Source organism: Pan troglodytes, chromosome 9 (genome assembly GCF_028858775.2).
Source record: "Pan troglodytes isolate AG18354 chromosome 9, NHGRI_mPanTro3-v2.0_pri, whole genome shotgun sequence".
NCBI classification, from domain to species: Eukaryota; Metazoa; Chordata; class Mammalia; order Primates; family Hominidae; genus Pan; species Pan troglodytes.
The window spans coordinates 55,541,863-55,567,063 of NC_072407.2; positions in this window are offsets into that span (position 1 = coordinate 55,541,863).

Sequence of the window (25,201 nt, forward strand, 5' to 3'; positions counted from 1 at the left end):
ATCTTCACCTCAAACGTAGAGAGAAGCATTCTCAAAAAGTTCTCTGTGTTGACTGCATTCAACTGACAGACTTGAACAATCGTTTTGATGGAGCAGTTTTGAAACTCTCTTTCTTTGGAATCTGCAAGTGGATACGTTGACCTCTTTGAAGATTTCGTTGGAAACGGGTTAATCTTCACATAAAAGCTAAACAGAAGCATTCTCAGAAACTTCTTTGTGATGATTGCATTCACCTCACAGAGTTGAACTTTCTCTTTGATAGAGCAGCTTTGAAACACTCTTTTTTTTGAATCTGCATGTGGACATTTGGAGGGCTTTCTGGACTGTGGTGGAAAAGGAAATATCTTCTCATCGAAAGTACATTTGGAGGGCTTTGTGTTCTGCGGTGGAAAAGGAAATATCTTCTCATGGAAACAACATAGAAGCATTCTCAGAAACAATTCTGTGATGATTGCATTCAGCTGACAGAGTTGAACATTCCTTTTGATAGAGCAGTTTGGAATCACTCTTTTTGTAGAATCTGCATGGGGAGATTTGGACCGCTTGGAGACCTATGGTAGTAAAGGAAATAACTTCATAGAAAAACCAAATGGAAGCATTCTCAGAAAATTCTTTGTGATGATTGAGTTGAACTCAGAGACCTGAACATTCCTTTTGATGGAGCAGTTTCCAAACACACTTCTCGTGGAATCTGCAAGTGGATATTTGGACCTCTCTGAGGATTTCGTTGGAAGCGGGATAAACTTCCCAGAACTAAACGGAAGCATTCTCAGAAACTTCTTTGTGATGTTTGCATTCAACTCACAGAGTTGAAACTTCCTTTCATAGTTCAGGTTTGAAACACTCTTTTTGTAGAATCTGGAAGTGGATATTTGGACCACTGTGTGGTCTTCGTTGGAAACGGGTATATCTTCACCTCAAACCTAGACAGAAGCATTCTCAGAAAGTTCTCTGTGTTGACTGCTTTCAACTCACAGAGTTGAACAATCCTTTTGATGGAGGAGTTTTGAAACTCTCTTTCTTTGGGATCTGCAAGTGGATATGTTGACCTCTTTGAAGATTTCGTTGGAAACGGGTTAATCTTCACATAAAAGCTAAACAGAAGCATTCTCAGAAACTTTTTTCTGATGATTGCATTCACCTCACAGAGTTGAACTTTCCCTTTGATAGAGCAGCTTTGAAACACTCTTTTTCTAGAATCTGCAAATGGACATTTGGAGGGCTTTGTGTTCTGCGGTGGAAAAGGAAATATCTTCTCATCAAAACTACATAGAAGCATTCTCAGAAACAATTCTGTGATGATTGCATTCAGCTGACAGAGTTGAACATTCCTTTTGATAGAGCAGTTTGGAAACACTCTTTTTGTAGAATCTGCATGTGGAGATTTGGACCGCTTTGAGACCTATGGTAGTAAAGGAAATAACTTCATAGAAAAACCAAATGGAAGCATTCTCAGAAAATTCTTTGTGATGATTGAGTTGAACTCAGAGACCTGAACATTCCTTTTGATGGAGCAGTTTCCAAACACACTTCTCGTGGAATCTGCAAGTGGATATTTGGACCTCTCTGAGGATTTCGTTGGAAGCGGGATAAACTTCCCAGAACTAAACGGAAGCATTCTCAGAAACTTCTTTGTGATGTTTGCATTTAACTCGCAGAGTTGAACCTTCCTTTCATAGTTCAGGTTTGAAACACTCTTTTTGTAGAATCTGGAAGTGGATATTTGGACCACTGTGAGGACTTCGTTGGAAACGGGTATATCTTCACCTCAAACCTAGAGAGAAGCATTCTCAGAAAGTTCTCTGTGTTGACTGCATTCAACTGACAGAGTTGAACAATCGTTTTGATGGAGCAGTTTTGAATCTCTCTTTCTTTGGAATCTGCAAGTGGATATGTTGACCTCTTTGAAGATTTCGTTGGAAACGGGTTAATCTTCACATAAAAGCTAAACAGAAGCATTCTCAGAAACTTCTTTGTGATGATTGCATTCACCTCACAGAGTTGAACTTTCCCTTTGATAGAGCAGCTTTGAAACACTCTTTTTCTAGAATCTGCAAGTGGACATTTGGAGGGCTTCTTGGACTGTGGTGGAAAAGGAAATATCTTCTCATCGAAAGGACATTTGGAGGGCTTTGTGTTCTGCGGTGGAAAAGGAAATATCTTCTCATGGAAACAACTTAGAAGCATTCTCAGAAACAATTCTGTGATGATTGCATTCAGCTGACAGGGTTGAACATTCCTTTTGATAGAGCAGTTTGGAAACACTCTTTTTGTAGTATCTGCATGTGGAGATTTGGACCGCTTGGAGACCTATGGTAGTAAAGGAAATAACTTCATAGAAAAACCAAATGGAAGCATTCTCAGAAAATTCTTTGTGATGAGTGAGTTGAACTCAGAGACCTGAACATTCCTTTTGATGGAGCAGTTTCCAAATACACTTCTCGTGGAATCTGCAAGTGGATATTTGGACCTCTCTGAGGATTTCGTTGGAAGCGGGATAAACTTCCCAGAACTAAACGGAAGCATTCTCAGAAACTTCTTTGTGATGTTTGCATTCAACTCACAGAGTTGAACCTTCCTTTCATAGTTCAGGTTTGAAACACTCTTTTTGTGGAATCTGGAAGTGGATATTTGGACCACTGTGAGGACTTCGTTGGAAACGGGTATATCTTCACCTCAAACCTAGAGAGAAGCATTCTCAGAAAGTTCTCTGTGTTGACTGCATTCAACTGACAGACTTGAACAATCGTTTTGATGGAGCAGTTTTGAAACTCTCTTTCTTTGGAATCTGCAAGTGGATATGTTGACCTCTTTGAAGATTTCGTTGGAAACGGGTTAATCTTCACATAAAAGCTAAACAGAAGCATTCTCAGAAACTTCTTTGTGATGATTGCATTCACCTCACAGAGTTGAACTTTCTCTTTGATAGAGCAGCTTGGAAACACTCTTTTTCTTGAATCTGCAAGTGGACATTTGGAGGGCTTTCTGGACTGTGGTGGAAAAGGAAATATCTTCTCATCGAAAGTACATTTGGAGGGCTTTGTGTTCTGCGGTGGAAAAGGAAATATCTTCTCATGGAAACAACATAGAAGCATTCTCAGAAACAATTCTGTGATGATTGCATTCAGCTGACAGAGTTGAACATTCCTTTTGATAGAGCAGTTTGGAATCACTCTTTTTGTAGAATCTGCATGGGGAGATTTGGACCGCTTGGAGACCTATGGTAGTAAAGGAAATAACTTCATAGAAAAACCAAATGGAAGCATTCTCAGAAAATTCTTTGTGATGATTGAGTTGAACTCAGAGACCTGAACATTCCTTTTGATGGAGCAGTTTCCAAACACACTTCTCGTGGAATCTGCAAGTGGATATTTGGACCTCTCTGAGGATTTCATTGGAAGCGGGATAAACTTCCCAGAACTAAACGGAAGCATTCTCAGAAACTTCTTTGTGATGTTTGCATTCAACTCACAGAGTTGAAACTTCCTTTCATAGTTCAGGTTTGAAACACTCTTTTTGTAGAATCTGGAAGTGGATATTTGGACCACTGTGTGGTCTTCGTTGGAAACGGGTATATCTTCACCTCAAACCTAGAGAGAAGCATTCTCAGAAAGTTCTCTGTGTTGACTGCATTCAACTGACAGACTTGAACAATCGTTTTGATGGAGCAGTTTTGAAACTCTCTTTCTTTGGAATCTGCAAGTGGATATGTTGACCTCTTTGAAGATTTCGTTGGAAACGGGTTAATCTTCACATAAAAGCTAAACAGAAGCATTCTCAGAAACTTCTTTGTGATGATTGCATTCACCTCACAGAGTTGAACTTTCTCTTTGATAGAGCAGCTTTGAAACACTCTTTTTCTTGAATCTGCAAGTGGACATTTGGAGGGCTTTCTGGACTGTGGTGGAAAAGGAAATATCTTCTCATCAAAAGTACATTTGGAGGGCTTTGTGTTCTGCGGTGGAAAAGGAAATATCTTCTCATGGAAACAACATAGAAGCATTCTCAGAAACAATTCTGTGATGATTGCATTCAGCTGACAGAGTTGAACATTCCTTTTGATAGAGCAGTTTGGAAACACTCTTTTTGTAGAATCTGCATGGGGAGATTTGGACCGCTTGGAGACCTATGGTAGTAAAGGAAATAACTTCATAGAAAAACCAAATGGAAGCATTCTCAGAAAATTCTTTGTGATGATTGAGTTGAACTCAGAGACCTGAACATTCCTTTTGATGGAGCAGTTTCCAAACACACTTCTCGTGGAATCTGCAAGTGGATATTTGGACCTCTCTGAGGATTTCGTTGGAAGCGGGATAAACTTCCCAGAACTAAACGGAAGCATTCTCAGAAACTTCTTTGTGATGTTTGCATTCAACTCACAGAGTTGAAACTTCCTTTCATAGTTCAGGTTTGAAACACTCTTTTTGTAGAATCTGGAAGTGGATATTTGGACCACTGTGTGGTCTTCGTTGGAAACGGGTATATCTTCACCTCAAACCTAGACAGAAGCATTCTCAGAAAGTTCTCTGTGTTGACTGCATTCAACTCACAGAGTTGAACAATCCTTTTGATGGAGCAGTTTTGAAACTCTCTTTCTTTGGGATCTGCAAGTGGATATGTTGACCTCTTTGAAGATTTCGTTGGAAACGGGTTAATCTTCACATAAAAGCTAAACAGAAGCATTCTCAGAAACTTCTTTGTGATCATTGCATTCACCTCACAGAGTTGAACTTTCTCTTTGATAGAGCAGCTTTGAAACACTCTTTTTCTAGAATCTGCAAATGGACATTTGGAGGGCTTTGTGTTCTGCGGTGGAAAAGGAAATATCTTCTCATCAAAACTACATAGAAGCATTCTCAGAAACAATTCTGTGATGATTGCATTCAGCTGACAGAGTTGAACATTCCTTTTGATAGAGCAGTTTGGAAACACTCTTTTTGTAGAATCTGCATGTGGAGATTTGGACCGCTTGGAGACCTATGGTAGTAAAGGAAATAACTTCATAGAAAAACCAAATGGAAGCATTCTCAGAAAATTCTTTGTGATGATTGAGTTGAACTCAGAGACCTGAACATTCCTTTTGATGGAGCAGTTTCCAAACACACTTCTCGTGGAATCTGCAAGTGGATATTTGGACCTCTCTGAGGATTTCGTTGGAAGCGGGATAAACTTCCCAGAACTAAACGGAAGCATTCTCAGAAACTTCTTTGTGATGTTTGCATTCAACTCACAGAGTTGAACCTTCCTTTCATAGTTCAGGTTTGAAACACTCTTTTTGTAGAATCTGGAAGTGGATATTTGGACCACTGTGAGGACTTCGTTGGAAAAGGGTATATCTTCACCTCAAACCTAGAGAGAAGCATTCTCAGAAAGTTCTCTGTGTTGACTGCATTCAACTGACAGACTTGAACAATCGTTTTGATGGAGCAGTTTTGAAACTCTCTTTCTTTGGAATCTGCAAGTGGATATGTTGACCTCTTTGAAGATTTCGTTGGAAACGGGTTAATCTTCACATAAAAGCTAAACAGAAGCATTCTCAGAAACTTCTTTGTGATGATTGCATTCACCTCACAGAGTTGAACTTTCTCTTTGATAGAGCAGCTTTGAAACACTCTTTTTCTTGAATCTGCAAGTGGACATTTGGAGGGCTTTCTGGACTGTGGTGGAAAAGGAAATATCTTCTCATCAAAAGTACATTTGGAGGGCTTTGTGTTCTGCGGTGGAAAAGGAAATATCTTCTCATGGAAACAACATAGAAGCATTCTCAGAAACAATTCTGTGATGATTGCATTCAGCTGACAGAGTTGAACATTCCTTTTGATAGAGCAGTTTGGAAACACTCTTTTTGTAGAATCTGCATGGGGAGATTTGGACCGCTTGGAGACCTATGGTAGTAAAGGAAATAACTTCATAGAAAAACCAAATGGAAGCATTCTCAGAAAATTCTTTGTGATGATTGAGTTGAACTCAGAGACCTGAACATTCCTTTTGATGGAGCAGTTTCCAAACACACTTCTCGTGGAATCTGCAAGTGGATATTTGGACCTCTCTGAGGATTTCGTTGGAAGCGGGATAAACTTCCCAGAACTAAACGGAAGCATTCTCAGAAACTTCTTTGTGATGTTTGCATTCAACTCACAGAGTTGAAACTTCCTTTCATAGTTCAGGTTTGAAACACTCTTTTTGTAGAATCTGGAAGTGGATATTTGGACCACTGTGTGGTCTTCGTTGGAAACGGGTATATCTTCACCTCAAACCTAGACAGAAGCATTCTCAGAAAGTTCTCTGTGTTGACTGCATTCAACTCACAGAGTTGAACAATCCTTTTGATGGAGCAGTTTTGAAACTCTCTTTCTTTGGGATCTGCAAGTGGATATGTTGACCTCTTTGAAGATTTCGTTGGAAACGGGTTAATCTTCACATAAAAGCTAAACAGAAGCATTCTCAGAAACTTCTTTGTGATCATTGCATTCACCTCACAGAGTTGAACTTTCCCTTTGATAGAGCAGCTTTGAAACACTCTTTTTCTAGAATCTGCAAGTGGACATTTGGAGGGCTTTGTGTTCTGCGGTGGAAAAGGAAATATCTTCTCATCAAAACTACATAGAAGCATTCTCAGAAACAATTCTGTGATGATTGCATTCAGCTGACAGAGTTGAACATTCCTTTCGATAGAGCAGTTTGGAAACACTCCTTTTGTAGAATCTGCATGGGGAGATTTGGACCGCTTGGAGACCTATGGTAGTAAAGGAAATAACTTCATAGAAAAACCAAATGGAAGCATTCTCAGAAAATTCTTTGTGATGATTGAGTTGAACTCAGAGACCTGAACATTCCTTTTGATGGAGCAGTTTCCAAACACACTTCTCGTGGAATCTGCAAGTGGATATTTGGACCTCTCTGAGGATTTCGTTGGAAGCGGGATAAACTTCCCAGAACTAAACGGAAGCATACTCAGAAACTTCTTTGTGATGTTTGCATTCAACTCACAGAGTTGAAACTTCCTTTCATAGTTCAGGTTTGAAACACTCTTTTTGTAGAATCTGGAAGTGGATATTTGGACCACTGTGAGGACTTCGTTGGAAACGGGTATATCTTCACCTCAAACCTAGAGAGAAGCATTCTCAGAAAGTTCTCTGTGTTGACTGCATTCAACTGACAGACTTGAACAATCGTTTTGATGGAGCAGTTTTGAAACTCTCTTTCTTTGGAATCTGCAAGTGGATATGTTGACCTCTTTGAAGATTTCGTTGGAAACGGGTTAATCTTCACATAAAAGCTAAACAGAAGCATTCTCAGAAACTTCTTTGTGATGATTGCATTCACCTCACAGAGTTGAACTTTCTCTTTGATAGAGCAGCTTTGAAACACTCTTTTTCTTGAATCTGCAAGTGGACATTTGGAGGGCTTTCTGGACTGTGGTGGAAAAGGAAATATCTTCTCATCAAAAGTACATTTGGAGGGCTTTGTGTTCTGCGGTGGAAAAGGAAATATCTTCTCATGGAAACAACATAGAAGCATTCTCAGAAACAATTCTGTGATGATTGCATTCAGCTGACAGAGTTGAACATTCCTTTTGATAGAGCAGTTTGGAAACACTCTTTTTGTAGAATCTGCATGGGGAGATTTGGACCGCTTGGAGACCTATGGTAGTAAAGGAAATAACTTCATAGAAAAACCAAATGGAAGCATTCTCAGAAAATTCTTTGTGATGATTGAGTTGAACTCAGAGACCTGAACATTCCTTTTGATGGAGCAGTTTCCAAACACACTTCTCGTGGAATCTGCAAGTGGATATTTGGACCTCTCTGAGGATTTCGTTGGAAGCGGGATAAACTTCCCAGAACTAAACGGAAGCATTCTCAGAAACTTCTTTGTGATGTTTGCATTCAACTCACAGAGTTGAAACTTCCTTTCATAGTTCAGGTTTGAAACACTCTTTTTGTAGAATCTGGAAGTGGATATTTGGACCACTGTGTGGTCTTCGTTGGAAACGGGTATATCTTCACCTCAAACCTAGACAGAAGCATTCTCAGAAAGTTCTCTGTGTTGACTGCATTCAACTCACAGAGTTGAACAATCCTTTTGATGGAGCAGTTTTGAAACTCTCTTTCTTTGGGATCTGCAAGTGGATATGTTGACCTCTTTGAAGATTTCGTTGGAAACGGGTTAATCTTCACATAAAAGCTAAACAGAAGCATTCTCAGAAACTTCTTTGTGATCATTGCATTCACCTCACAGAGTTGAACTTTCTCTTTGATAGAGCAGCTTTGAAACACTCTTTTTCTAGAATCTGCAAATGGACATTTGGAGGGCTTTGTGTTCTGCGGTGGAAAAGGAAATATCTTCTCATCAAAACTACATAGAAGCATTCTCAGAAACAATTCTGTGATGATTGCATTCAGCTGACAGAGTTGAACATTCCTTTTGATAGAGCAGTTTGGAAACACTCTTTTTGTAGAATCTGCATGTGGAGATTTGGACCGCTTGGAGACCTATGGTAGTAAAGGAAATAACTTCATAGAAAAACCAAATGGAAGCATTCTCAGAAAATTCTTTGTGATGATTGAGTTGAACTCAGAGACCTGAACATTCCTTTTGATGGAGCAGTTTCCAAACACACTTCTCGTGGAATCTGCAAGTGGATATTTGGACCTCTCTGAGGATTTCGTTGGAAGCGGGATAAACTTCCCAGAACTAAACGGAAGCATTCTCAGAAACTTCTTTGTGATGTTTGCATTCAACTCACAGAGTTGAACCTTCCTTTCATAGTTCAGGTTTGAAACACTCTTTTTGTAGAATCTGGAAGTGGATATTTGGACCACTGTGAGGACTTCATTGGAAACGGGTATATCTTCACCTCAAACCTAGAGAGAAGCATTCTCAGAAAGTTCTCTGTGTTGACTGCATTCAACTGACAGACTTGAACAATCGTTTTGATGGAGCAGTTTTGAAACTCTCTTTCTTTGGAATCTGCAAGTGGATATGTTGACCTCTTTGAAGATTTCGTTGGAAACGGGTTAATCTTCACATAAAAGCTAAACAGAAGCATTCTCAGAAACTTCTTTGTGATGATTGCATTCACCTCACAGAGTTGAACTTTCTCTTTGATAGAGCAGCTTTGAAACACTCTTTTTCTTGAATCTGCAAGTGGACATTTGGAGGGCTTTCTGGACTGTGGTGGAAAAGGAAATATCTTCTCATCAAAAGTACATTTGGAGGGCTTTGTGTTCTGCGGTGGAAAAGGAAATATCTTCTCATGGAAACAACATAGAAGCATTCTCAGAAACAATTCTGTGATGATTGCATTCAGCTGACAGAGTTGAACATTCCTTTTGATAGAGCAGTTTGGAAACACTCTTTTTGTAGAATCTGCATGGGGAGATTTGGACCGCTTGGAGACCTATGGTAGTAAAGGAAATAACTTCATAGAAAAACCAAATGGAAGCATTCTCAGAAAATTCTTTGTGATGATTGAGTTGAACTCAGAGACCTGAACATTCCTTTTGATGGAGCAGTTTCCAAACACACTTCTCGTGGAATCTGCAAGTGGATATTTGGACCTCTCTGAGGATTTCGTTGGAAGCGGGATAAACTTCCCAGAACTAAACGGAAGCATTCTCAGAAACTTCTTTGTGATGTTTGCATTCAACTCACAGAGTTGAAACTTCCTTTCATAGTTCAGGTTTGAAACACTCTTTTTGTAGAATCTGGAAGTGGATATTTGGACCACTGTGTGGTCTTCGTTGGAAACGGGTATATCTTCACCTCAAACCTAGACAGAAGCATTCTCAGAAAGTTCTCTGTGTTGACTGCATTCAACTCACAGAGTTGAACAATCCTTTTGATGGAGCAGTTTTGAAACTCTCTTTCTTTGGGATCTGCAAGTGGATATGTTGACCTCTTTGAAGATTTCGTTGGAAACGGGTTAATCTTCACATAAAAGCTAAACAGAAGCATTCTCAGAAACTTCTTTGTGATCATTGCATTCACCTCACAGAGTTGAACTTTCCCTTTGATAGAGCAGCTTTGAAACACTCTTTTTCTAGAATCTGCAAATGGACATTTGGAGGGCTTTGTGTTCTGCGGTGGAAAAGGAAATATCTTCTCATCAAAACTACATAGAAGCATTCTCAGAAACAATTCTGTGATGATTGCATTCAGCTGACAGAGTTGAACATTCCTTTCGATAGAGCAGTTTGGAAACACTCCTTTTGTAGAATCTGCATGGGGAGATTTGGACCGCTTGGAGACCTATGGTAGTAAAGGAAATAACTTCATAGAAAAACCAAATGGAAGCATTCTCAGAAAATTCTTTGTGATGATTGAGTTGAACTCAGAGACCTGAACATTCCTTTTGATGGAGCAGTTTCCAAACACACTTCTCGTGGAATCTGCAAGTGGATATTTGGACCTCTCTGAGGATTTCGTTGGAAGCGGGATAAACTTCCCAGAACTAAACGGAAGCATACTCAGAAACTTCTTTGTGATGTTTGCATTCAACTCACAGAGTTGAAACTTCCTTTCATAGTTCAGGTTTGAAACACTCTTTTTGTAGAATCTGGAAGTGGATATTTGGACCACTGTGAGGACTTCGTTGGAAACGGGTATATCTTCACCTCAAACCTAGAGAGAAGCATTCTCAGAAAGTTCTCTGTGTTGACTGCATTCAACTGACAGACTTGAACAATCGTTTTGATGGAGCAGTTTTGAAACTCTCTTTCTTTGGAATCTGCAAGTGGATATGTTGACCTCTTTGAAGATTTCGTTGGAAACGGGTTAATCTTCACATAAAAGCTAAACAGAAGCATTCTCAGAAACTTCTTTGTGATGATTGCATTCACCTCACAGAGTTGAACTTTCTCTTTGATAGAGCAGCTTTGAAACACTCTTTTTCTTGAATCTGCAAGTGGACATTTGGAGGGCTTTCTGGACTGTGGTGGAAAAGGAAATATCTTCTCATCGAAAGTACATTTGGAGGGCTTTGTGTTCTGCGGTGGAAAAGGAAATATCTTCTCATGGAAACAACATAGAAGCATTCTCAGAAACAATTCTGTGATGATTGCATTCAGCTGACAGAGTTGAACATTCCTTTTGATAGAGCAGTTTGGAAACACTCTTTTTGTAGAATCTGCATGGGGAGATTTGGACCGCTTGGAGACCTATGGTAGTAAAGGAAATAACTTCATAGAAAAACCAAATGGAAGCATTCTCAGAAAATTCTTTGTGATGATTGAGTTGAACTCAGAGACCTGAACATTCCTTTTGATGGAGCAGTTTCCAAACACACTTCTCGTGGAATCTGCAAGTGGATATTTGGACCTCTCTGAGGATTTCGTTGGAAGCGGGATAAACTTCCCAGAATTAAACGGAAGCATTCTCAGAAACTTCTTTGTGATGTTTGCATTCAACTCACAGAGTTGAAACTTCCTTTCATAGTTCAGGTTTGAAACACTCTTTTTGTAGAATCTGGAAGTGGATATTTGGACCACTGTGTGGTCTTCGTTGGAAACGGGTATATCTTCACCTCAAACCTAGACAGAAGCATTCTCAGAAAGTTCTCTGTGTTGACTGCATTCAACTCACAGAGTTGAACAGTCCTTTTGATGGAGCAGTTTTGAAACTCTCTTTCTTTGGGATCTGCAAGTGGATATGTTGACCTCTTTGAAGATTTCGTTGGAAACGGGTTAATCTTCACATAAAAGCTAAACAGAAGCATTCTCAGAAACTTTTTTCTGATGATTGCATTCACCTCACAGAGTTGAACTTTCCCTTTGATAGAGCAGCTTTGAAACACTCTTTTTCTAGAATCTGCAAATGGACATTTGGAGGGCTTTGTGTTCTGCGGTGGAAAAGGAAATATCTTCTAATCAAAACTACATAGAAGCATTCTCAGAAACAATTCTGTGATGATTGCATTCAGCTGACAGAGTTGAACATTCCTTTTGATAGAGCAGTTTGGAAACACTCTTTTTGTAGAATCTGCATGTGGAGATTTGGACCGCTTTGAGACCTATGGTAGTAAAGGAAATAACTTCATAGAAAAACCAAATGGAAGCATTCTCAGAAAATTCTTTGTGATGATTGAGTTGAACTCAGAGACCTGAACATTCCTTTTGATGGAGCAGTTTCCAAACACACTTCTCGTGGAATCTGCAAGTGGATATTTGGACCTCTCTGAGGATTTCGTTGGAAGCGGGATAAACTTCCCAGAACTAAACGGAAGCATTCTCAGAAACTTCTTTGTGATGTTTGCATTTAACTCACAGAGTTGAAACTTCCTTTCATAGTTCAGGTTTGAAACACTCTTTTTGTAGAATCTGGAAGTGGATATTTGGACCACTGTGAGGACTTCGTTGGAAACGGGTATATCTTCACCTCAAACCTAGAGAGAAGCATTCTCAGAAAGTTCTCTGTGTTGACTGCATTCAACTCACAGAGTTGAACAATCGTTTTGATGGAGCAGTTTTGAAACTCTCTTTCTTTGGAATCTGCAAGTGGATATGTTGACCTCTTTGAAGATTTTGTTGGAAACGGGTTAATCTTCACATAAAAGCTAAACAGAAGCATTCTCAGAAACTTCTTTGTGATGATTGCATTCACCTCACAGAGTTGAACTTTCTCTTTGATAGAGCAGCTTTGAAACACTCTTTTTCTAGAATCTGCAAGTGGACATTTGGAGGGATTTCTGGACTGTGGTGGAAAAGGAAATATCTTCTCATCGAAAGTACATTTGGAGGGCTGTGTGTTCTGCGGTGGAAAAGGAAATATCTTCTCATGGAAACAACATAGAAGCATTCTCAGAAACAATTCTGTGATGATTGCATTCAGCTGACAGAGTTGAACATTCCTTTTGATAGAGCAGTTTGGAAACACTCTTTTTGTAGAATCTGCATGGGGAGATTTGGACCGCTTGGAGACCTATGGTAGTAAAGGAAATAACTTCATAGAAAAACCAAATGGAAGCATTCTCAGAAAATTCTTTGTGATGATTGAGTTGAACTCAGAGACCTGAACATTCCTTTTGATGGAGCAGTTTCCAAACACACTTCTCGTGGAATCTGCAAGTGGATATTTGGACCTCTCTGAGGATTTCGTTGGAAGCGGGATAAACTTCCCAGAACTAAACGGAAGCATTCTCAGAAACTTCTTTGTGATGTTTGCATTCAACTCACAAAGTTGAAACTTCCTTTCATAGTTCAGGTTTGAAACACTCTTTTTGTAGAATCTGGAAGTGGATATTTGGACCACTGTGTGGTCTTCGTTGGAAACGGGTATATCTTCACCTCAAACCTAGACAGAAGCATTCTCAGAAAGTTCTCTGTGTTGACTGCATTCAACTCACAGAGTTGAACAATCCTTTTGATGGAGCAGTTTTGAAACTCTCTTTCTTTGGGATCTGCAAGTGGATATGTTGACCTCTTTGAAGATTTCGTTGGAAACGGGTTAATCTTCACATAAAAGCTAAACAGAAGCATTCTCAGAAACTTTTTTCTGATGATTGCATTCACCTCACAGAGTTGAACTTTCCCTTTGATAGAGCAGCTTTGAAACACTCTTTTTCTAGAATCTGCAAATGGACATTTGGAGGGCTTTGTGTTCTGCGGTGGAAAAGGAAATATCTTCTCATCAAAACTACATAGAAGCATTCTCAGAAACAATTCTGTGATGATTGCATTCAGCTGACAGAGTTGAACATTCCTTTTGATAGAGCAGTTTGGAAACACTCTTTTTGTAGAATCTGCATGTGGAGATTTGGACCGCTTTGAGACCTATGGTAGTAAAGGAAATAACTTCATAGAAAAACCAAATGGAAGCATTCTCAGAAAATTCTTTGTGATGATTGAGTTGAACTCAGAGACCTGAACATTCCTTTTGATGGAGCAGTTTCCAAACACACTTCTCGTGGAATCTGCAAGTGGATATTTGGACCTCTCTGAGGATTTCGTTGGAAGCGGGATAAACTTCCCAGAACTAAACGGAAGCATTCTCAGAAACTTCTTTGTGATGTTTGCATTTAACTCACAGAGTTGAACCTTCCTTTCATAGTTCAGGTTTGAAACACTCTTTTTGTAGAATCTGGAAGTGGATATTTGGACCACTGTGAGGACTTCGTTGGAAACGGGTATATCTTCACCTCAAACCTAGAGAGAAGCATTCTCAGAAAGTTCTCTGTGTTGACTGCATTCAACTCACAGAGTTGAACAATCGTTTTGATGGAGCAGTTTTGAAACTCTCTTTCTTTGGAATCTGCAAGTGGATATGTTGACCTCTTTGAAGATTTCGTTGGAAACGGGTTAATCTTCACATAAAAGCTAAACAGAAGCATTCTCAGAAACTTCTTTGTGATGATTCCATTCACCTCACAGAGTTGAACTTTCTCTTTGATAGAGCAGCTTTGAAACACTCTTTTTCTAGAATCTGCAAGTGGACATTTGGAGGGATTTCTGGACTGTGGTGGAAAAGGAAATATCTTCTCATCGAAAGTACATTTGGAGGGCTGTGTGTTCTGCGGTGGAAAAGGAAATATCTTCTCATGGAAACAACATAGAAGCATTCTCAGAAACAATTCTGTGATGATTGCATTCAGCTGACAGAGTTGAACATTCCTTTTGATAGAGCAGTTTGGAAACACTCTTTTTGTACAATCTGCATGGGGAGATTTGGACCGCTTGGAGACCTATGGTAGTAAAGGAAATAACTTCATAGAAAAACCAAATGGAAGCATTCTCAGAAAATTCTTTGTGATGATTGAGTTGAACTCAGAGACCTGAACATTCCTTTTGATGGAGCAGTTTCCAAACACACTTCTCGTGGAATCTGCAAGTGGATATTTGGACCTCTCTGAGGATTTCGTTGGAAGCGGGATAAACTTCCCAGAACTAAACGGAAGCATTCTCAGAAACTTCTTTGTGATGTTTGCATTCAACTCACAGAGTTGAAACTTCCTTTCATAGTTCAGGTTTGAAACACTCTTTTTGTAGAATCTGGAAGTGGATATTTGGACCACTGTGTGCTCTTCGTTGGAAACGGGTATATCTTCACCTCAAACCTAGACAGAAGCATTCTCAGAAAGTTCTCTGTGTTGACTGCATTCAACTCACAGAGTTGAACAATCCTTTTGATGGAGCAGTTTTGAAACTCTCTTTCTTTGGGATCTGCAAGTGGATATGTTGACCTCTTTGAAGATTTCGTTGGAAACGGGTTAATCTTCACATAAAAGCTAAACAGAAGCATTCTCAGAAACTTCTTTGTGATGATTGCATTCACCTCACAGAGTTGAACTTTCCCTTTGATAGAGCAGCTTTGAAACACTCTTTTTCTAGAATCTGCAAGTGGACATTTGGAGGGCTTTGTGTTCTGCGGTGGAAAAGGAAATATATTCTCATCAAAACTACATAGAAGCATTCTCAGAAACTACTCTGTGATGATTGCATTCAGCTGACAGAGTTGAACATTCCTTTTGATAGAGCAGTTTGGAAACACTCTTTTTGTAGAATCTGCATGTGGAGATTTGGACCGCTTTGAGACCTATGGTAGTAAAGGAAATAACTTCATAGAAAAACCAAATGGAAGCATTCTCAGAAAATTCTTTGTGATGATTGAGTTGAACTCAGAGACCTGAACATTCCTTTTGATGGAGCAGTTTCCAAACACACTTCTCGTGGAATCTGCAAGTGGATATTTGGACCTCTCTGAGGATTTCGTTGGAAGCGGGATAAACTTCCCAGAACTAAACGGAAGCATTCTCAGAAACTTCTTTGTGATGTTTGCATTCAACTCACAGAGTTGAACCTTCCTTTCATAGTTCAGGTTTGAAACACTCTTTTTGTAGAATCTGGAAGTGGATATTTGGACCACTGTGTGGTCTACATTGGAAACGGGTATATCTTCACCTCAAACCTAGACAGAAGCATTCTCAGAAAGTTCTCTGTGTTGACTGCATTCAACTCACAGAGTTGAACAATCCTTTTGATGGAGCAGTTTTGAAACTCTCTTTCTTTGGAATCTGCAAGTGGATATGTTGACCTCTTTGAAGATTTCGTTGGAAACGGGTTAATCTTCACATAAAAGCTAAACAGAAGCATTCTCAGAAACTTCTTTGTGATGATTGCATTCACCTCACAGAGTTGAACTTTCCCTTTGATAGAGCAGCTTTGAAACACTCTTTTTCTAGAATCTGCAAGTGGACATTTGGAGGGCTTTGTGTTCTGCGGTGGAAAAGGAAATATCTTCTCATCAAAACTACATAGAAGCATTCTCAGAAACTACTCTGTGATGATTGCATTCAGCTGACAGAGTTGAACATTCCTTTTGATAGAGCAGTTTGGAAACACTCTTTTTGTAGAATCTGCATGTGGGGATTTGGACCGCTTGGAGACCTATGGTAGTAAAGGAAATAACTTCATAGAAAAACCAAATGGAAGCATTCTCAGAAAATTCTTTGTGATGATTGAGTTGAACTCAGAGACCTGAACATTCCTTTTGATGGAGCAGTTTCCAAACACACTTCTCGTGGAATCTGCAAGTGGATATTTGGACCTCCCTGAGGATTTCGTTGGAAGTGGGATAAACTTCCCAGAACTAAACGGAAGCATTCTCAGAAACTTCTTTGTGATGTTTGCATTCAACTCACAGAGTTGAAACTTCCTTTCATAGTTCAGGTTTGAAACACTCTTTTTGTAGAATCTGGAAGTGGATATTTGGACCACTGTGTGGTCTTCGTTGGAAACGGGTATATCTTCACCTCAAACCTAGACAGAAGCATTCTCAGAAAGTTCTCTGTGTTGACTGCATTCAACTCACAGAGTTGAACAATCCTTTTGATGGAGCAGTTTTGAAACTCTCTTTCTTTGGAATCTGCAAGTGGATATGTTGACCTCTTTGAAGATTTCGTTGGAAACGGGTTAATCTTCACATAAAAGCTAAACGGAAGCATTCTCAGAAACATCTTTGAGATGATTGAATTCACATCACAGAGTTGAACTTTCCCTTTGATAGAGCAGCTTTGAAACACTCTTTTTCTAAAATCTGCAAGTGGACATTTGGAGGGCTTTGTGTTCTGCGGTGGAAAAGGAAATATCTTCTCATCAAAACTACATAGAAGCATTCTCAGAAACTACTCTGTGATGATTGCATTCAGCTGACAGAGTTGAACATTCCTTTTGATAGAGCAGTTTGGAAACACTCTTTTTGTAGAATCTGCATGTGGAGATTTGGACCGCTTGGAGACCTATGGTAGTAAAGGAAATAACTTCATAGAAAAACCAAATGGAAGCATTCTCAGAAAATTCTTTGTGATGATTGAGTTGAACTCAGAGACCTGAACATTCCTTTTGATGGAGCAGTTTCCAAACACACTTCTCGTGGAATCTGCAAGTGGATATTTGGACCTCTCTGAGGATTTCGTTGGAAGCGGGATAAACTTCCCAGAACTAAACGGAAGCATTCTCAGAAACTTCTTTGTGATGTTTGCATTCAACTCACAGAGTTGAAACTTCCTTTCATAGTTCAGGTTTGAAACACTCTTTTTGTAGAATCTGGAAGTGGATATTTGGACCACTGTGTGGTCTTCGTTGGAAACGGGTATATCTTCACCTCAAACCTAGAGAGAAGCATTCTCAGAAAGTTCTCTGTGTTGACTGCATTCAACTCACAGAGTTGAACAATCCTTTTGATGGAGCAGTTTTGAAACTCTCTTTCTTTGGAATCTGCAAGTGCATATGTTGACCTCTTTGAAGATTTCGTTGGAAACGGGTTAATCTTCACATAAAAGCTAAACAGAAGCATTCTCAGAAACTTCTTTGTGATGATTGCATTCACCTCACAGAGTTGAACTTTCTCTTTGATAGAGCAGCTTTGAAACACTCTTTTTCATGAATCTGCAAGTGGACATTTGGAGGGCTTTCTGGACTGTGGTGGAAAAGGAAATATTTTCTCATCGAAAGTACATTTGGAGGGCTTTGTGTTCTGTGGTGGAAAAGGAAATATCTTCTCATGGAAACAACATAGAAGCATTCTCAGAAACAATTCTGTGATGATTGCATTCAGCTGACAGAGTTGAACATTCCTTTTGATAGAGCAGTTTGGAAACACTCTTTTTGTAGAATCTGCATGGGGAGATTTGGACCGCTTGGAGACCTATGGTAGTAAAGGAAATAACTTCATAGAAAAACCAAATGGAAGCATTCTCAGAAAATTCTTTGTGATGATTGAGTTGAACTCAGAGACCTGAACATTCCTTTTGATGGAGCAGTTTCCAAACACACTTCTCGTGGAATCTGCAAGTGGATATTTGGACCTCTCTGAGGATTTCGTTGGAAGCGGGATAAACTTCCCAGAACTAAACGGAAGCATTCTCAGAAACTTGTTTGTGATGTTTGCATTCAACTCACAGAGTTGAAACTTCCTTTCATAGTTCAGGTTTGAAACACTCTTTTTGTAGAATCTGGAAGTGGATATTTGGACCACTGTGTGGTCTTCGTTGGAAACGGGTATATCTTCACCTCAAACCTAGACAGAAGCATTCTCAGAAAGTTCTCTGTGTTGACTGCATTCAACTCACAGAGTTGAACAATCCTTTTGATGGAGCAGTTTTGAAACTCTCTTTCTTTGGGATCTGCAAGTGGATATGTTGACCTCTTTGAAGATTTCGTTGGAAACGGGTTAATCTTCACATAAAAGCTAAACAGAAGCATTCTCAGAAACTTTTTTCTGATGATTGCATTCACCTCACAGAGTTGAACTTTCCCTTTGATAGAGCAGCTTTGAAACACTCTTTTTCTAGAATCTGCAAATGGACATTTGGAGGGCTTTGTGTTCTGCGGTGGAAAAGGAAATATCTTCTCATCAAAACTACATAGAAGCATTCTGAGAAACTACTCTGTGATGATTGCATTCAGCTGACAGAATTGAACATTCCTTTTGATAGAGCAGTTTGGAAACACTCTTTTTGTAGAATCTGCATGTGGAGATTTGGACCGCTTGGAGACCTATGGTAGTAAAGGAAATAACTTCATAGAAAAACCAAATGGAAGCATTCTCAGAAAATTCTTTGTGATGATTGAGTTGAACTCAGAGACCTGAACATTCCTTTTGATGGAGCAGTTTCCAAACACACTTCTCGTGGAATCTGCAAGTGGATATTTGGACCTCTCTGAGGATTTCGTTGGAAGCGGGATAAACTTCCCAGAACTAAACGGAAGCATTCTCAGAAACTTCTTTGTGATGTTTGCATTCAACTCACAGAGTTGAACCTTCCTTTCATAGTTCAGGTTTGAAACACTCTTTTTGTAGAATCTGGAAGTGGATATTTGGACCACTGTGAGGACTTCGTTGGAAACGGGTATATCCTCATCTCAAACCTAGAGAGAAGCATTCTCAGAAAGTTCTCTGTGTTGACTGCATTCAACTGACAGACTTGAACAATCGTTTTGATGGAGCAGTTTTGAAACTCTCTTTCTTTGGAATCTGCAAGTGCATATGTTGACCTCTTTGAAGATTTCGTTGGAAACGGGTTAATCTTCACATAAAAGCTAAACAGAAGCATTCTCAGAAACTTCTTTGTGATGATTGCATTCACCTCACAGAGTTGAACTTTCTCTTTGATAGAGCAGCTTTGAAACACTCTTTTTCATGAATCTGCAAGTGGACATTTGGAGGGCTTTCTGGACTGTGGTGGAAAAGGAAATATTTTCTCATCGAAAGTACATTTGGAGGGCTTTGTGTTCTGTGGTGGAAAAGGAAATATCTTCTCATGGAAACAACATAGAAGCATTCTCAGAAACAATTCTGTGATGATTGCATTCAGCTGACAGAGTTGAACATTCCTTTTGATAGAGCAGTTTGGAAACACTCTTTTTGTAGAATCTGCATGGGGAGATTTGGACCGCTTGGAGACCTATGGTAGTAAAGGAAATAACTTCATAGAAAAACCAAATGGAAGCATTCTCAGAAAATTCTTTGTGATGATTGAGTTGAACTCAGAGACCTGAACATTCCTTTTGATGGAGCAGTTTCCAAACACACTTCTCGTGGAATCTGCAAGTGGATATTTGGACCTCTCTGAGGATTTCGTTGGAAGCGGGATAAACTTCCCAGAACTAAACGGAAGCATTCTCAGAAACTTCTTTGTGATGTTTGCATTCAACTCACAGAGTTGAAACTTCCTTTCATAGTTCAGGTTTGAAACACTCTTTTTGTAGAATCTGGAAGTGGATATTTGGAGCACTGTGTGGTCTTCGTTGGAAACGGGTATATCTTCACCTCAAACCTAGACAGAAGCATTCTCAGAAAGTTCTCTGTGTTGACTGCATTCAACTCACAGAGTTGAACAATCCTTTTGATGGAGCAGTTTTGAAACTCTCTTTCTTTGGGATCTGCAAGTGGATATGTTGACCTCTTTGAAGATTTCGTTGGAAACGGGTTAATCTTCACATAAAAGCTAAACAGAAGCATTCTCAGAAACTTTTTTCTGATGATTGCATTCACCTCACAGAGTTGAACTTTCCCTTTGATAGAGCAGCTTTGAAACACTCTTTTTCTAGAATCTGCAAATGGACATTTGGAGGGCTTTGTGTTCTGCGGTGGAAAAGGAAATATCTTCTCATCAAAACTACATAGAAGCATTCTGAGAAACTACTCTGTGATGATTGCATTCAGCTGACAGAATTGAACATTCCTTTTGATAGAGCAGTTTGGAAACACTCTTTTTGTAGAATCTGCATGGGGAGATTTGGACCGCTTGGAGACCTATGGTAGTAAAGGAAATAACTTCATAGAAAAACCAAATGGAAGCATTCTCAGAAAATTCTTTGTGATGATTGAGTTGAACTCAGAGACCTGAACATTCCTTTTGATGGAGCAGTTTCCAAACACACTTCTCGTGGAATCTGCAAGTGGATATTTGGACCTCTCTGAGGATTTCGTTGGAAGCGGGATAAACTTCCCAGAACTAAACGGAAGCATTCTCAGAAACTTCTTTGTGATGTTTGCATTCAACTCACAGAGTTGAACCTTCCTTTCATAGTTCAGGTTTGAAACACTCTTTTTGTAGAATCTGGAAGTGGATATTTGGACCACTGTGAGGACTTCGTTGGAAACGGGTATATCTTCATCTCAAACCTAGAGAGAAGCATTCTCAGAAAGTTCTCTGTGTTGACTGCATTCAACTGACAGACTTGAACAATCGTTTTGATGGAGCAGTTTTGAAACTCTCTTTCTTTGGAATCTGCAAGTGCATATGTTGACCTCTTTGAAGATTTCGTTGGAAACGGGTTAATCTTCACATAAAAGCTAAACAGAAGCATTCTCAGAAACTTCTTTGTGATGATTGCATTCACCTCACAGAGTTGAACTTTCTCTTTGATAGAGCAGCTTTGAAACACTCTTTTTCATGAATCTGCAAGTGGACATTTGGAGGGCTTTCTGGACTGTGGTGGAAAAGGAAATATTTTCTCATCGAAAGTACATTTGGAGGGCTTTGTGTTCTGTGGTGGAAAAGGAAATATCTTCTCATGGAAACAACATAGAAGCATTCTCAGAAACAATTCTGTGATGATTGCATTCAGCTGACAGAGTTGAACATTCCTTTTGATAGAGCAGTTTGGAAACACTCTTTTTGTAGAATCTGCATGGGGAGATTTGGACCGCTTGGAGACCTATGGTAGTAAAGGAAATAACTTCATAGAAAAACCAAATGGAAGCATTCTCAGAAAATTCTTTGTGATGATTGAGTTGAACTCAGAGACCTGAACATTCCTTTTGATGGAGCAGTTTCCAAACACACTTCTCGTGGAATCTGCAAGTGGATATTTGGACCTCTCTGAGGATTTCGTTGGAAGCGGGATAAACTTCCCAGAACTAAACGGAAGCATTCTCAGAAACTTCTTTGTGATGTTTGCATTCAACTCACAGAGTTGAAACTTCCTTTCATAGTTCAGGTTTGAAACACTCTTTTTGTAGAATCTGGAAGTGGATATTTGGACCACTGTGTGGTCTTCGTTGGAAACGGGTATATCTTCACCTCAAACCTAGACAGAAGCATTCTCAGAAAGTTCTCTGTGTTGACTGCATTCAACTCACAGAGTTGAACAATCCTTTTGATGGAGCAGTTTTGAAACTCTCTTTCTTTGGGATCTGCAAGTGGATATGTTGACCTCTTTGAAGATTTCGTTGGAAACGGGTTAATCTTCACATAAAAGCTAAACAGAAGCATTCTCAGAAACTTTTTTCTGATGATTGCATTCACCTCACAGAGTTGAACTTTCCCTTTGATAGAGCAGCTTTGAAACACTCTTTTTCTAGAATCTGCAAATGGACATTTGGAGGGCTTTGTGTTCTGCGGTGGAAAAGGAAATATCTTCTCATCAAAACTACATAGAAGCATTCTGAGAAACTACTCTGTGATGATTGCATTCAGCTGACAGAATTGAACATTCCTTTTGATAGAGCAGTTTGGAAACACTCTTTTTGTAGAATCTGCATGTGGAGATTTGGACCGCTTGGAGACCTATGGTAGTAAAGGAAATAACTTCATAGAAAAACCAAATGGAAGCATTCTCAGAAAATTCTTTGTGATGATTGAGTTGAACTCAGAGACCTGAACATTCCTTTTGATGGAGCAGTTTCCAAACACACTTCTCGTGGAATCTGCAAGTGGATATTTGGACCTCTCTGAGGATTTCGTTGGAAGCGGGATAAACTTCCCAGAACTAAACGGAAGCATTCTCAGAAACTTCTTTGTGATGTTTGCATTCAACTCACAGAGTTGAACCTTCCTTTCATAGTTCAGGTTTGAAACACTCTTTTTGTAGAATCTGGAAGTGGATATTTGGACCACTGTGAGGACTTCGTTGGAAACGGGTATATCCTCATCTCAAACCTAGAGAGAAGCATTCTCAGAAAGTTCTCTGTGTTGACTGCATTCAACTGACAGACTTGAACAATCGTTTTGATGGAGCAGTTTTGAAACTCTCTTTCTTTGGAATCTGCAAGTGCATATGTTGACCTCTTTGAAGATTTCGTTGGAAACGGGTTAATCTTCACATAAAAGCTAAACAGAAGCATTCTCAGAAACTTCTTTGTGATGATTGCATTCACCTCACAGAGTTGAACTTTCTCTTTGATAGAGCAGCTTTGAAACACTCTTTTTCATGAATCTGCAAGTGGACATTTGGAGGGCTTTCTGGACTGTGGTGGAAAAGGAAATATTTTCTCATCGAAAGTACATTTGGAGGGCTTTGTGTTCTGTGGTGGAAAAGGAAATATCTTCTCATGGAAACAACATAGAAGCATTCTCAGAAACAATTCTGTGATGATTGCATTCAGCTGACAGAGTTGAACATTCCTTTTGATAGAGCAGTTTGGAAACACTCTTTTTGTAGAATCTGCATGGGGAGATTTGGACCGCTTGGAGACCTATGGTAGTAAAGGAAATAACTTCATAGAAAAACCAAATGGAAGCATTCTCAGAAAATTCTTTGTGATGATTGAGTTGAACTCAGAGACCTGAATATTCCTTTTGATGGAGCAGTTTCCAAACACACTTCTCGTGGAATCTGCAAGTGGATATTTGGACCTCTCTGAGGATTTCGTTGGAAGCGGGATAAACTTCCCAGAACTAAACGGAAGCATTCTCAGAAACTTCTTTGTGATGTTTGCATTCAACTCACAGAGTTGAAACTTCCTTTCATAGTTCAGGTTTGAAACACTCTTTTTGTAGAATCTGGAAGTGGATATTTGGACCACTGTGTGGTCTTCGTTGGAAACGGGTATATCTTCACCTCAAACCTAGACAGAAGCATTCTCAGAAAGTTCTCTGTGTTGACTGCATTCAACTCACAGAGTTGAACAATCCTTTTGATGGAGCAGTTCTGAAACTCTCTTTCTTTGGGATCTGCAAGTGGATATGTTGACCTCTTTGAAGATTTCGTTGGAAACGGGTTAATCTTCACATAAAAGCTAAACAGAAGCATTCTCAGAAACTTCTTTGTGATGATTGCATTCACCTCACAGAGTTGAACTTTCCCTTTGATAGAGCAGCTTTGAAACACTCTTTTTCTAGAATCTGCAAGTGGACATTTGGAGGGCTTTGTGTTCTGCGGTGGAAAAGGAAATATCTTCTCATCAAAACTACATAGAAGCATTCTCAGAAACTACTCTGTGATGATTGCATTCAGCTGACAGAGTTGAACATTCCTTTTGATAGAGCAGTTTGGAAACACTCTTTTTGTAGAATCTGCATGTGGAGATTTGGACCGCTTGGAGACCTATGGTAGTAAAGGAAATAACTTCATAGAAAAACCAAATGGAAGCATTCTCAGAAAATTCTTTGTGATGATTGAGTTGAACTCAGAGACCTGAACATTCCTTTTGATGGAGCAGTTTCCAAACACACTTCTCGTGGAATCTGCAAGTGGATATTTGGACCTCTCTGAGGATTTCGTTGGAAGCGGGATAAACTTCCCAGAACTAAACGGAAGCATTCTCAGAAACTTCTTTGTGATGTTTGCATTCAACTCACAGAGTTGAACCTTCCTTTCATAGTTCAGGTTTGAAACACTCTTTTTGTAGAATCTGGAAGTGGATATTTGGACCACTGTTTGGTCTACGTTGGAAACGGGTATATCTTCACCTCAAACCTAGAGAGAAGCATTCTCAGAAAGTTCTCTGTGTTGACTGCATTCAACTCACAGAGTTGAACAATCCTTTTGATGGAGCAGTTTTGAAACTCTCTTTCTTTGGAATCTGCAAGTGGATATGTTGACCTCTTTGAAGATTTCGTTGGAAACGGGTTAATCTTCACATAAAAGCTAAACAGAAGCATTCTCAGAAACTTCTTTGTGCTGATTGCATTCACCTCACAGAGTTGAACTTTCTCTTTGATAGAGCAGCTTTGAAACACTCTTTTTCTTGAATCTGCAAGTGGACATTTGGAGGGCTTTCTGGACTGTGGTGGAAAAGGAAATATCTTCTCATCGAAAGTACATTTGGAGGGCTTTGTGTTCTGCGGTGGAAAAGGAAATATCTTCTCATGGAAACAACATAGAAGCATTCTCAGAAACAATTCTGTGATGATTGCATTCAGCTGACAGAGTTGAACATTCCTTTTGATAGAGCAGTTTGGAAACACTCTTTTTGTAGAATCTGCATGGGGAGATTTGTACCGCTTGGAGACCTATGGTAGTAAAGGAAATAACTT